We start from the raw sequence: 13,924 nt of genomic DNA, 5'->3' as shown, positions 1-13,924 counted from the left end.
CACCTCCTCCAATATGGCTTTGCAAAATCTGCATGCAAAACTTGCGTACGGGCATGAGCCCGTAAGTATGTAACACCCAGACAGAGGGCCTAATTCAGTAAGGATTCCAAATTCTGCTAATTAGGATCGCATGCTGGGGGCCGCCCATCGCTGGGCAAGGCCGCCCAGCATGCTGACCAGAGCCTCCCCCGTTGAACAAGCAGAAATTGCGAACGCATCACAATTTCAGCTTTTTAGCAGAAACTAAGGAAGTCTCCTGCCGGCGCAGCTAAGGAGCCCCGCCGCCAGGTTCTTGATTGCGGTGGCTGTGTGTGACACAACGCAGCCGCCATGATCACACCCCCGACATGCCCCCCTCTGGTCACCCGCGCCCCGTTCGCACTACACCACACCCGCGCCCCACAACGCCTCTGCCTGATTAAGCAGATCATATTTTCTGCGCCCCCTCCCCGCAGAAAATGCGGGCGCATGCGCAGGATGGGCGATTTGCGATCCAACCTGAATTAGCCCCAAAGTACATCTGTGTCACCTAGAATTGGACACAGCAGTTTGTAGGTGCTGGAAGAATTTTTGTTAAACTCAACTTCAATCTATCGTGTATTTACAAAGTGCTAAAAGATTCCCTATCATTAGGTCAGTAATGTTAATTGTTTTTTTTTAAAGTTTCTTAAAAATTGTAATAAACCATAGCAATCAAGCTAGCACTACTGAAATGTGATCCCTTACCGGTTGCTAAGGGTTTCAGCACTCTTGCACAATGCTACTTTTACCCCTTTGCCACTAGCTCAAAAAACACAGGTAAATGCATGGGGGCGCGCATTTACCCGTGTTTTTTGCTAGTGGAAACGGCTCCCTCTGGAAAAACCCAGATCATGTGACCTGGGAATCCGACCCGGGTAGCTACCTGGGTAGGACATGGGAATGATCCGGGTAAGGTGTAGTATAAACGGAAGCTGTGTCGATGCGACGTGGCTCCCATTTACACTGTATGGAAGGGCGGCGCTGGGAGATCATGTGATTTCCCAGCGCCGCCCCTGCCGCGTCACCAGCAGTGTCACCAACCCGCCAATATGCCGGGATGGTGACTGCTGATGGGAAAGGGGCCGATGCGGGTTGCAGCCGGGTAGCACGCGTGTCAGGCTCCCGCCTGTGACCCGCATCGTCCGATGGAAAAGGGCTATAAGTAACCACCAGTTTCTTGTTCATTATCCTGCCAGTGCTGCTGCACTGCTGCGGTCCCCTGACAAACACAAATGTAATTACCAGTCTTCTGACTATCTGAGCAAGTCATGTTCTTTGATCTATGTGCTGGAAATATTTTATTCATAAATAATAAAAAAAAAAAAAGACTGCATACATTTTTTTTTCCCAGAAACAATAAAGCAGAATTCTTTAAGAGGGATTTAAGAAACATAAAACAACCTTATGAAATAATAACAGTATTATAATGAAGAATATTCCCAAAAGGCCTAAAAAGAAATGTAACATTAGAAGTGGTAAAACACTATTTAACTTCAAAAACACTTTTAATTAGAGCAGATTTTAGTTCTAGCTAGCCTAGAAAGCTGCTTATAGTGTCTGCATATCTTACCTACTTTCCTATGTAATGAAAGTTATATAGAACGAATATTATAAATTATATTTAATTTAAAGAGAGTTAACAATATACTTACGTTGCGTCTGTTGAAATCATTGAATCAATTATGCAGGCGATAAGTACATTTTGATTTATACAGATATTAGAGGTCACAGATCTATCGTGGCAATAAACAAGTCTTACGTGACTCGAATATTATTAATAATAATAATAATAATAATAATAATAATAATTAATAAGTAAGTGGTTACTTAGGGGTCTATTTACTAAGCTTTGGATGAAGAGAAAGTAGACAGAGATAAAGTACCAACCAATCCGCTACTAACTGCCATGTCACAGGCTGGGTTGAAAAATTACAGTTAGGAGCTGATTGGCTGGTACTTTATCTCCGCCCACTTTATTTCCGTTCAAGGCTTAGTAAATAGACCCCTCTATATCGGTGAAACCTGAGGAACCTCCAGCCCAGCCTGTTTAGCAGAGGGCAGAATTTGATAGGGGAATTGAGGTTCCCGATTCACGTTTGTATGGAATTGTGCAGACACAAGGAAACAGTTGTGCAATTACGTCTAACTAAAATTCTAATGCAGCTAATGACACCTCCTGTTAGCATTAGTGAGGATCCCCTCGTGCCACCATCGCGGCACGCCCCCCGTCTTGAGCAACAGTGCCACCCCGCAAACGCTGTTACAAGTCAGTCACGTTGCAGCTGTCAGGGGTCTGCGAGCAACATTTCGAGATCTGTTCTACACATGTGCAGGAAAGGTCTTACGTCTGGGCAGACCCAAAAACATTGTATTTGTACTCGAACCATCGGGTATGCAAACAAATATGAATCGGCCCTGAGTTCGTAAATAAAAACTGCATACTGTACTTATCTTTAGGAATAAAAAAAACAGACCTGTGCTGACATCACTAAGGCTTTTACCAACATCTGTGATTGGTGAGTTAATAAATAGTTAAAACTTAATAGTAATTATTTTTTTTACATTTTAAAATATTTCCCTTTTTTTTTTTTTTTATATATCTGTCCATACCATACTGAATATTGGGGGTAATTCCAAGTTGATCGCAGCAGGATTTTTGTTAGCAGTTGGGCAAAACCATGGAGGTCATTCCGAGTTGTTCGCTCGTTGACGATTTTCGCAACGGAGCGATTAAGGCAAAAATGCGCATGCACATGGTACGCAGTGCGCATGCGGTAAGTATTTTATCACAAAACTTAGTAGATTTACTCACGAACAAAGATTTTTCATCGTTGAAGTGATCGGAGTGTGATTGACAGGAAACTGGGCGGAAACTGACCGTTTTCTGGTAGTGTGCGGAAAAACGCAGGCGTGCCAGGAAAAAACGCGGGAGTGTCTGGAGAAACGGGGGAGTGGCTGGCCGAACGCAGGGCTTGTTTGTGACGTCAAACCAGGAACGAAACGGCCTGTGCTGATCGCAATCTGTGAGTAGGTCTGGAGCTACTCAGAAACTGCTAAGAATTTTCTATTCGCAATTCTGCAAATCTTTCGTTCGCTATTCTGCTAAACTAAGATACACTCCCAGAGGGCGGCGGCTTAGCGTGTGCAATGCTGCTAAAATCTGCTAGCGAGCGAACAACTCGGAATCACCCCCCATGTGCACTGCAGGGGAGGCAGATTTAACATGTGCAGAGAGTGTTAGATTTGGGTGTGGTGTGTTCAATCTGCAATCTAATTTGCAGTGTAAAAATAAAGCAGCCAGTATTTACCATGCACAGAAACAAAATAACCCACCCAAATCTAACTCTGCACATGTTATATCTGCCTCCCCTGCAGTGCACATGGGCCCTCATTCCGAGTTGTTCGCTCGGTATTTTTCATCGCATCGCAGTGAGAATTATCTTAGTGCGCATGCGTAATGTTCGCACTGCGCATGCGTCAAGTAACTTTACTAAGAAGAAAGTAATTTTACTCACGGCTTTTTCGTCGCTCCGGAGAACGCATTGTGATTGACAGGAAATGGGTGTTACTGGGCGGATGTACGGCGTTTTAGGGGCGTGTGGCAGGAAACGCTACCGTTTCCGGAAAAAACGCAGGCGTGTCTGGAGAAACGGTGGGAGTGCTTGGGCGAACGCTGGGTGTGTTTATGACGTCAGCCGGGACCGAAAAGCACTGAATTGATCGCACAGGCAGAGTAAGTCTGGAGTTACTCAGAAACTGCTAACTCGGTTTTGATCGCAATATTGCGAATACATCGGTCGCACATTTAAGATGTTTAGATTCACTCCCAGTAGGCGGCGGCTTAGCGTGTGTAACTCTGCTATAATCGCCTTGCGAGCGAACAACTCGGAATGAGGGCCATGGTTTTGCCCAACTGCTAACAAAAATCCTGCTGCGATCAACTTGGAATTACCCCCATTGTTTAGAATGCCCTTGGTGAACTACAGATTATTTTAATATACATATGTAATTTTTTAGAAATCCTCAGTATTATAAGTACACAACGCCAAAACATAAAATTCTGTAAATCAGGGACAATGGACAGCTGTGTAAATACATTGGTGCTTATTGAATGATGTAATTCCACTATGCTTTATTTGTCATAGATCTATACACGTCATCATAACACTGTTCAATACCTTTAAAACAATAACAAGTACACATAATAGAGGTAGATCCAATTAGGCACTGGATTTATGGAAAAGTTCTGGGTTTATCACCTATTCAATTATTCAGCATTTTCCCCTCACTGTAAACCCTGGGGTATTGCAATAACCCATAGATACCGCATAAAATGGTAGAATTCGTGGGTTTCCCCGTGCAATAAATTCCATGGGGTGCATTTTAACGTAGACTTTTACTCAAAGTTCCTGTGGTTGCAGAGAAAAGTACACCCTCGGCCTTAATGTGCGGGTATCGGTGGCTAATTGAATCGGTTAGTGCTAATTGGCTATGCCCCATAATATGTATAAGACTATGGGCCTAATTCTGAGTTGATTGCAGCAGCAAATTTGTTAGCAGTTGGGCAAAACCAAGTGCACTGCAGGGGGGGGGGGGGGGCAGATATAACATGTGCAGAGAGAGTTAGATTTGGGTGGGGTGTGTTATAACCCACCCAAATCTAAATCTCTCTGCACATGTTATATCTGTCCCCCCCTGCAGTGCACATGGTTTTGCCCAATTGCTAACAAACTTGCTGCTGCGATTAACTCAGAATTACCCCCTATATTGCATACAGTCATACAGTATAACATTATCCTGAACAACACGTCTGTTCTACATCATTGTTAACTAGCATAAACAATAAGGCTTTTCTTTCTCTTCAATGCAGTAACGGCAAGTAAGAAAAGGGAATTTCTATTACTATGTTAAATTATTTCTGCTTAAGCAATTAAAGAACCTTAGTAGCGAATGTGTGATGGATAAGCAAGTAAAACTGCATTAGGGGAACTGACGTGGGGCAACCGGCTCAGTGGCAGGCGGGATAAGAGCGAGCCAATTTGGTTAAATAGCTAAAATCAAGCATTGCTTATGGTGCATCAGGGTGGAATAACTTCCCTTTAAACACAGCAGCCAGCGCACAGAATCTTTCTTTCCCCAGCGCCGTAATCTCTTGTTTTCCTCTAAATCAAGTCGCTAATTCACCTGGATAATCAGAGCAAAGTAATCTTTCTTTTCGAATGACCTGCTTCCTCCTGCGTTCGTTTCTTTTTTCTTTAGAAGATCTTTACAATTCAGCCCCCCGCCTCCCCCTTCACGGCTGGATAGCCCTCCGCCGCGTCTCGCCTGGTAAGGGTTAAATTGCTTGCTCAAAATCGTGATTGCTCCCTGAGATGCAGCCGACACCCTGCATGCTGCCAAATTCGTTAATCACTGCACTCTACGGCACAGCAAAAGCTGCCATAATTAGAGAAGCTGTTTTGCATGCAGCGCAACTTAAAACTGATACATCTGCCGTGATCATACTTGGAAAGAGCTTTCACTTTACCGGAAAACTGCATCTTTCGGTTTCCAGCTGTTAATCAGCCCCCATTCAGCGCCATTTTTAAATCTCATCTCTAGTGGTGAAGAGAGCAGTGATCACATGTTTCTGGACAGCCATCAGGAAGGAACACCTAGGGCGCTAAGTATAGTTATCCACATTCTTTTTTACCCCTCCAGAAGGGAGATGCAGGAGGCCGTTGGGGTTTGTCTGGCAGTGTCATTAGGCTACAGCCCCTGAGACACAATGGGGGTTATTCAGATGTTGCACTGCAGGTGGGGTAGATGTAACATTTGCAGAGAGATTTAGATTTGTGTGGTGTCCAAACTGAAATCTAAATTGGAATGTAAAAATAAAGCTGCCTAACATTTCTGGGCGACATGCAAAAGCAGCCAGTATTTATCCTGCACAGAAACAATATAAATGTATTTACTCCCCTTGTATTGCAAAATGGTTTGTTCCAGATACCAACTTACATGCTTTTTCTGCCTTGCTTCCAAATCCAAATCAGGACCAAAGCTATGAATGCTTGATGATTCAATTCATCCCACCCATTTTACTAACAAGTTGGAGGGGGTGGGAGGAGTATCCGGTCACCATACCGGTGATCTGGATGCCGGCAGTCGGAATGCCCGTGACGGAATCCCGACACTGGTCAGAAGAATGGCGCTGAAACTCCGACATAGATCAAAATGACAGCGCCAGAATCCTGACTGCCGACATACCAATCGTAAGTATGCCAGATGTTAGTATTAGGTTGCAGGTGAAAGGAGGGGGGGGGGTTAGGTTAGGGGGAGGCTGCGGGGAGGGTAGGTTAGGGTTAGGCGCCACCGGGAAGGGCTAGGGTTAGGCTGCGGGGGAGGGAGGGTTAGGTTTAGGCTGCGTGGAGGGAGGTTTGGGGTTAGGCATCACCAAGGAGGGTTAAGCTGCAGGGGGGAAGATGGGGGGGGGGGGGATTAAGGTTTTGTGAGGGAGAAGGTGGGGGGGGGGATAAAGTTAGTATACTTACAGAACAGGTGTCTGGATCCTGTGTGTCAGGATGCCGCTGTCGGTTTTCTGACTGGCAGTATCCCAAGCGCTGGGATCCTGATACCAACTTGTGGGAGGGTGAGTTTGATTTATTATTGATATATTGTTGGTGGATTAGAGGCTGCTTCTCTATATCTGCATATTGCAGCGATACTGACGTGGTTACTCGATCATTTGTCAGTCAGGGCTCCCAGCAAGAGCCCACTCCTTAGTGGGAATTTTCTCCCTATCATGCAAAGCTTTCCAAGCTGGTTCCCCCAGTGTACAGTAATTTACACAACCTCAAGATAAATGAGTTATACTGTAGATGTCTTTTGGGACAACAGAAAGTGACACAAAGAGAGCTACGGCAGGAGACATGAGTGATCTACCTCTTCTTAAATTGGGATTTGCCGCTTCTTAAATTGGGGGAGGCCACGGTAACCCCTTCCTTGACTAAAGTGTTGCAGAATGGGGTTATTGCTGCTTCATAAATAGATCCCTAGACTGCACCGAATTGGTGAAAATCCCCTGTTCTACTCTTGGCTCACAGCAAATATCGATAATATTCCAGGGTGTTCATATTTAAATAAAAGATCAAACCTCCAGATTCAGTGGCAGTACAACATAGTACAGTCTGAGTTTCCCATATCCATGATTCCAAATGCAGAATATTCCTAAACATACAGAATTTCTTTGAGTGAGACTAAGATATTGACACCTTTGCTTTCTGATGGCTCATTGTATACAAGCTTAGGGGGTCATTCCGAGTTGTTCGCTCGGTAAATTTTTTCGCATCGCAGCGATTTCCGCTTAGTGCGCATGCGCAATGTCCGCAGTGCGACTGCGCCAAGTAAATTTGCTATGCAGTTAGGTTTTTTACTCACGGTTTTTTCTTCGTTCTGGTGATCGTAATGTGATTGACAGGAAGTGGGTGTTTCTGGGTGGAAACAGGCCGTTTTATGGGTGTGTGCGAAAAAACGCTACCGTTTCTGTAAAAAACACGGGAGTGGCTGGAGAAACGGAGGAGTGTCTGGGCGAATGCTGGGTGTGTTTGTGACGTCAAACCAGGAACGACAAGCACTGAACTGATCGCACTGGCAGAGTAAGTCTCGAGTTACTCAGAAACTGCACAGAGATGTCTTATAGCAATATTGAGAATCTTTCGTTCGCAATTTTAAGAAGCTAAGATTCACTCCCAGTAGGCGGCGGCTTAGCGTGTGTAAAGCTGCTAAAAGCAGCTTGCGAGCGAACAACTCGGAATGAGGGCCTTAGTTTAATGCGGTGTATAAGGTTTTTATGAAGCACAAATGCATTCTGTGTTTAGACTTGGGTCCCATCCTCAAGATATCTCATTATGGTTTGCAAACATTCCAAAATACTGAAATCCGTAATACTTCTGGTTCCAAGCATTTTGTATATGGGAGACTCAACCTACAGTATAGTAGTTTTATTAAAGAATAACATCCTGGGGCTATGCAGGCACTACTGTATAATATGTTATCTGTACTGTGCAGTACTGGTCCCTTCCCTGCGGGACCGCACCTCTTTCCATTCAATAATTATCGACTGTAAACTATAATGAGCACAAACGCTGACTATTGACCATTGGTATGAAGATGAGAACTCCAGTGATGTTGCTGTTCGTACAGCATGTTAGAGGCTTTTTTTTTTTTTAATAAGGTTTTATTAGTCGATTTACAGTCATACACAAAGTCAGAATGTTGCACAAGAACGGTAAAAATTACGGTACACATATTAACCCAGAAAAGGGATAATCTAGCAAGCAAGCGAGTAAATCTTTTTTTGTTTATTTAAGCAAGATGACAGAAATAGCGTAAGAAAATAGAGAGTCCCTCAGGCCTATGGTGTGGCCAACCAGCCTAGGGGAGCGAGAGAGTGGAATAGAAAAGAGACAGGAAGAAAAAAGAACGAGATCGAGAACAAAGAGAGAAAGAGAGAAAAGAGGAGGGGAGGGGTCCGAGTGGCGGGGTCCGGGCAGTCAACACAAAAAGAAGGGAAGGTAACTTAATTAGCTACAGAATGGGGAGGGGGCATTTTGAGAAGCTAGCCAAGGTAACCAGACTTTGTCAAATGCCCCGGTAGATTGCCTAATGATACTGGTCATATATTCCATCTTATACACGTACCAAATGTAAGAGATGACGGATTGCAAGGATGGTGAAGTGGGAGATTTCCAAGCTTTTGCTATTTGGCATGTCGTAGTGGTAGCCACATGACGCAATAGCTTGTTCTGGTGTTTAGTTAAGGTCGGGAGGTCTAGAGGCAGTAGGAAGTATTTAGGGTCCAGGGGGATTGCGACAGCGAATAGGCACGAGAGAAGTCGAACAACGTCTTTCCATAAAGATACTAATTTCGGACAAGTCCACCATATATGCAGGTATGTCCCTTCAGCGGCGCAACCCCTCCAACAACTGTCTGTAACATCGGGGTACATCGCCTTTAAACGAAAAGGTACATAATACCAACGGTTTAACAGTTTATACACATTTTCCTTTATCCGAACACAGATAGAACTGGAGGACGCATTACTCCATATTTCTCCCCATTCCTCCTCATCCAAAGTGACACCCAGATCTCTCTCCCAGGCCAACTCTCTGTTATCTTTGGGAGCAGCAGAGCCCTGCAATAGCAAAGCATAGAGGTCAGAGATAAGACCTTTCGTGGAAGAGCGTCTCAGACGTATATTTTCAAGAGTGGTGAGAGGCCTAGAAGAGAGAGTGGTATGAACCCTGGAGTGGAAGTGCCTAAGTTGAAGGTATCTAAAAAATTCACCATGAGGGAGAGAGTACTGAGTCTGAATCTGGGTAAACAAAGGAAAAGGTGTACTAGAGGTGATGTCATTGAGGAAGTAGACGTTCCCCTGTTTCCAGAGTGAAAAAGCAGATTTAACCATTCCCGGAGGGAAGGCAGGGTTATGGAACAGAGGTATAAGGGGGGATGGGTTAGGGGCCAATTGTAATTTCCTCAGCACGAGATCCCAAGTACACAGAGAGCGGGCCACCACTGGGTGAAGTGAGGTGGCACGAAGACGGGCGGATCTCGAAAGCCATAAGAGGGAAGAAAGTGTGGAGAGTCCCAGCTCACCGGCCTCAATAGTTATCCAAACCTTGTCCGTCCCAAAACCACACCACTGAACACAGGAGGCTATTTGAGCTGCATAGTAATAGTATTTAAAATTGGGTATGCCTAAGCCTCCACACCAAGAAGGCTGTTGTAACAACGAGAGTTTAATTCGAGGGTGTTTATTGGCCCAAACGAATCGGGAAGTTTGATGCTGCAAGAATTTAAAGACGTAGGAGGGAATATAGATCGGGAGCGTTTGGAAAAGGTATATAATCCTAGGGAGGATAATCATCTTTACAGAATTGGCACGTCCAATCCATGAAATGAAATAGGAGGACCAGGTTTAGAGATCCGAACGAATTTGGTCTAAAAGTCATGGAAAGTTCGCCTGAAAAAGTTGGTGGTGTCTGTGGGTAAGGTAAATTTCTAGGTATTTAATTTTATGGTTATGCCAGGAGAATGGGAATGTTGATTCAAGTTGTGTCCTAGACGCAGGGGTAATATAAAAATCAAGTACTTCTGTTTTAGTAGTATTAATCTTATAACCAGAGTATTGTGAATATAGGTCTATCTCAGAGAGGAGAGGAGGAAGTGAGGATGTTGGGTTAGTAAGAGAAACCAATACATCGTCAGCATAAGGTGCAATTTTATGTTCCGCCTGGCCGATTTGAACCCCTTTGATATTCGGGTTGAAACGAACCCTGGCCGCTAAAGGCTCCATGACGAGGGCAAAAATCAAGGGTGAGAGCGGGCATCCTTGCCTGGTCCCATTAGATATCTCAAAACTTGAGGAAGTGACCCCATTGAAAGAGACCCGCGCTGAGGAGTTGCAATACAATGCCGAGATACCATCATAAAACTTACTGGAAAAGCCCATGCGTTGAAGAACGGAGAAGGCGAAAGGCCACGAAATGCGATCAAACGCCTTCTCTGCGTCCAAAGCTAATAACAGGGAAGAGGACTTTTGCCGATGGATAGAGTGGATAATATCAATGGCCCTTCTAGTATTATCCGAGTCCTTTCGGCCCGGAATAAACAGCATGTTAGAGGCTTAAATGAGCACTAAACACCAAGACATGAGAGATCTGACTCACGAAGGTACAGTAATATACATAGCTTAGTGATAACCTGAGATTCAAACATAGCGTTTAGTAGAGAATTGCCTCCCACATCTTAAGGACATGACCTCATGGGACCTGATGACGGTGAATAAGCTGTATTTTCAGTCTATAGCGAAATCATTAATCCTGCGACGCTACCTGCATCCACCATTCCAGACTGCGTTTCTATGCAGCGAATCTACAAGACGGTCTTGTATAGTCCGGATTCTCAGTGACGAGAGTACCACCCTCCTAACATGGCATTGTGTTGTATAGTAATCAATGAGCAAATGATGGACATATTTAGCAAAGTATAAAAACTTTCGGTACATTATTCAGCAGAGTTACACACAGACCTTTTATATAGATTAGAATAATGTCAAGTAAAGGCTCTACTTGCTTTTTTTTACATACTCGAATGATCTGAATCAGCAGCAGCTCCTACCTTGATTGGCTGGGGGTCTTAACATGGGTGCATTTGCAGGTTCGTGATCCCACACATGGATTGCCAAGCTGGCCGGCTTCTAGGAACTGCAACGGATTCAACCCCAAGTAGCCGGGTAGGACTTTCGCTCTAGTAGAGGAGTGGCTTCCCATAGGAAGCGCTCTCTGCTGTCGCAGTCCCCACTGGCTGTCCCAGGAGACGAAAACACCTCCCCTGGGACTGTCTTTACAGCATGTGATTAGCAGGGAGTACTTCCAATGGGTTACATACTAGAGCTCAGCGACAGCAGCCTCCCAGCTATAAAAATTCCAACATCTACTAATTAGGTAAACTAGCTCTGATCCCTAAACCCTCTAATCCTAACCCACCTTTCCTGCAGTCTGACCCTAATCCTCGCCAGCAATTCCTCCCCCCTTCCCGTAGCCTAAACCTAACCCTCCTTCCTTGGTATTTTGAGCAGCGTCTGTATTCCGAGCACTGGGATTCCGAACGCCAGGATCCTGACCGCATACCCTTCCAATGGGAGGTCACTGTTAGACAGTCCCTCCACATTTCCCTGGTAATAACGTAGAAACCAAGACAGCCGCTCGCAGAGAAATGGGGAATGCTGAGGACTCATATTTAGTCAGTGGAGGAGGGAGACTGACAGTAAGGTTAGAGAATGGTCCCCTCCACTCTAAAATATAACATTGCATAGCGGATCACTGCCCTCTATACAGTGCATGCGGAAATAATTCACAGCGCTTCACATTTTCCACATTTTGTTATGTTACAGCCTTATTCCAAAATGGCATTTTTAGATTTTTGCAAATTTATTAAAAATAAAAAAACTAAGAAATCACACGTACATAAGCATTCACAGCCTTTGCCATGAAGTTCTAAATCAGGCCTGTCCAACCTCCGGCCCTCCAGCTGTTTCAGTTTTGCTGACAGGAAATGCTAAAACTGTGGCAGGTCATGCTGGGATGTGTAGTTTCTAGAGATGAGCGGGTTCGGTTTTACTTGGATTTACCCGAATCTCTTTATTGGCTCACGGACGTCACGTGTTTTAATTAGCCAATAAGAAAAATCCTGAAAAAAAGAACCAACCAAGGGGATCATTCCGAGTTGATCGCTAGCTGCCGTTGTTCGCAGTGCAGCGTTCAGGCTAAAAATTGGCAGTTCTGCGCATGTATATGCGGCGCACTGCGCACGCGCGTCGTACTTTCACAAAAGCCAATGTAGTTTTACACAAGCTCTAGCGACGCTTTTCAGTCGCACCGCTGATCGTTCAGTGATTGACGGGAAGTGGGTGTTTCTGGGTGGTAACTTAACCGTTTTCGGGGAGTGTGTGTAAAAACGCAGGCGTGCCAGATAAAAACGCAGGAGTGGCTGGGAAAACGGGGGAGTGGCTGGCCGAACGCAGGGCGTGTTTGTGACGTTAAAACAGGAACTAAACAGACTGAAGTGATCGCTAGCTAGTTGTAAGTCTCGAGCTACTCTGAAACTGCACAATCTTTTTTTGTAGCAATACTGCGAACCTTTCGTTCGCACTTCTGCTAAGCTAAGATACACTCCCAGAGGGCGGCGGCTTAGCGTTTGCACTGCTGCTAAAAGCAGCTAGCGAGCGATCAACTCGGACTGAGGGCCTAAATCCTAACCCGCTCATCTTTCGTAGTTTCACAACAGCTGGAGGGCCACAGGTTGGACAGGCCTGCTCTAAATTGAGCTCAGGTGCAACCTGTTTCCACTGATCATCCTTGAGATGTTCCTACAGCTTAATTGGAGTCCACCTGTGGTAAATTTAGTTGATTGGACATGATTTAGAAAGGCACACGCCTGTCTATATAAGGTCCCACACTTGACAGTGCATGTCTGAGCACAAACCAAGTTTGAAGTCAAAGGAATTGTCTGTAGACCTCCGAGACAGGATTGTCTCGAGGCACAAATCTGGGGAAGGGTACAGAAAAATATCTGCTGCTAAATGGAAGAAGTTCGGAACCACCAGGACTCTTCTTAGAGCTGGCCGGCCGTCTAAACTGAGCGATTGGGGGAGAAGGGCCCTAGTAAGGGAGGTGACCAAGAACCCGATGGTCACTCTGTCAGAGCTACAGCAATCCTCTGTGGAGAGTGGAGAACCTTCCAGAAGGACAACCATCTCTGCAGCAATCCACCAATCAGGCCTGTATGGTAGAGTGGCCAGACGTAAGTCACTCCTTAGTAAAAAGCACATGGCAACCCATCTGGAGTTTGCCAAAATGCACCTGAAGGACTATCAGACAATGAGAAACAAAATTCTCTGGTCTGATGAGACAAAGATTGAACTCTTTGGTGTGAATGCCAGGCGTCATGTTTGGAGGAAACCAGGCACCGCTCATCACCAGGCCAATACCATCCCTACAGTGAAGCATGGTAGTGCCAGCATCATGCTGTGGGGATGTTTTTTTAGCGTCAGGAACTAAGAAACTAGTCAGGATAGAGGGAAAGATGAATGCAGCAATGTGCAGAGACATCATGAATGAAAACCTGCTCTAGAGCGCTCTTAACCTCAGATTGGGGTGACAGTTCATCTTTCAGCAGGACAACGACCCTAAGCACACAGCCAAGATATTAAAGGAGTGGCTTCAGGACAACTCTGTGAATGTCCTTGAGTGGCCCAGCCAGAGCCCAGACTTGAATCTGATTGAACATCTCTGTAGAGATCTGAAAATGGCTGTGCACTGACGCTTCCCATCCAACCTGATTGAGTTTGAGAGGTGCTGC

General features: G+C 45.1%; 1 protein-coding gene across 3 annotated transcripts in view; it reads left to right on the top strand.

Moving 5' to 3' along the window:
• Window positions 1-13,924, top strand: part of ERBB4 (erb-b2 receptor tyrosine kinase 4) — a 1,260,323-nt gene that overhangs the window by 83,106 nt on the left and 1,163,293 nt on the right. The gene's annotated exons all lie outside the window — the stretch shown is intronic.

The sequence above is a fragment of the Pseudophryne corroboree genome, chromosome 7 (assembly GCF_028390025.1).
Source record: "Pseudophryne corroboree isolate aPseCor3 chromosome 7, aPseCor3.hap2, whole genome shotgun sequence".
NCBI classification, from domain to species: domain Eukaryota; kingdom Metazoa; phylum Chordata; class Amphibia; order Anura; family Myobatrachidae; genus Pseudophryne; species Pseudophryne corroboree.
The sequence above is the reverse complement of the archived record's forward strand: the minus strand, read 5'-3'. Positions and strand labels throughout refer to the sequence as shown.